Source organism: Macaca fascicularis, chromosome 13 (assembly GCF_037993035.2).
Source record: "Macaca fascicularis isolate 582-1 chromosome 13, T2T-MFA8v1.1".
Classification (NCBI taxonomy): domain Eukaryota; kingdom Metazoa; phylum Chordata; class Mammalia; order Primates; family Cercopithecidae; genus Macaca; species Macaca fascicularis.
The window spans coordinates 22,681,256-22,682,124 of NC_088387.1; the positions used below are offsets into that span (position 1 = coordinate 22,681,256).

The 869-nt window shown below is 41.8% G+C and overlaps 1 non-coding gene across 1 annotated transcript; it reads right to left on the minus strand.

Annotated features, from left to right (window-relative positions):
• Positions 1-378: 378 nt before the first annotated feature.
• Positions 379-482, minus strand: LOC123568527 (small nucleolar RNA U13). The gene has a single exon (XR_006691899.1). It is a non-coding gene; the product is annotated as a small nucleolar RNA U13 (small nucleolar RNA).
• Between the last annotated feature and the right edge of the window lie 387 nt (positions 483-869).

The following is an 869-nucleotide window of genomic DNA, read 5'->3' on the forward strand; positions in this document are numbered from 1 at the left end:
CTCTGAGACATAGTGTATGGTATCTATTTCGTTCATATACATGATGATGATGATTTTTTTTTTTTTGGAGATGAAGTCCAAATTTGTTATCCAGGCTGGAGTGCAGTGACACTATTTCGGCTCACTGCAACCTCCATCTTCTAGGTTCAAGCGATTCTCCCACCTCAGGCTCCCAAGTAGCTGAGATTACAGGCGCCCACCACCGTGCCTGGCTAATTTTTGTATTTTTAGTAGAGACGGGTTTCACCATATGGGTCTGGCTGGTTTCGAACTCCTGACCTCAAGTGACCCACCTGCCTTGGCTCCCGAAGTGCTGGGATTACAGGCGTGAGCCACCACACCCAGCCCATTTAAAAATTTTTTACTTTATGTTTTTCATGTCAGATAGGTACTGTGCTGATATTATAGCAAGGTTTGAGGAAAACACATCTTACACGTGAGCATGCAAACCCAATCATCACACTTATGAGCGGCAAAAGGATCTATACACACTGTTTAAAAGATGCACCATGGTGTATTGGGAAAACACAAACTAAGAGACAGGAGTCCTGGGCTTGTGGGCTATCTTGGTCTTACCTTGCTAAGTGACCTCATGTAAGTCTTGACCTCTCTAGACTTTGGACTACTCTTCATCTAGGCTAAAACATCAGAGTGACCAGTGGGGGTGGGGTAGCTTTCAAAATCCCAATTAAAAATATGAAATATATATATGTGAATGGTTAACGCCAAAAGCAAGAGAACAGATGCCTCTGAAGAAAAAGAGAAGGGGATGAGATTAAAGAAGGAGGTTCAACTGTATTTACAGTGCTTTATTTCTTAAAGAAAAATTGGAGTAAATATGGCAAAATGCTTAGCTTTGCTAAATCCAT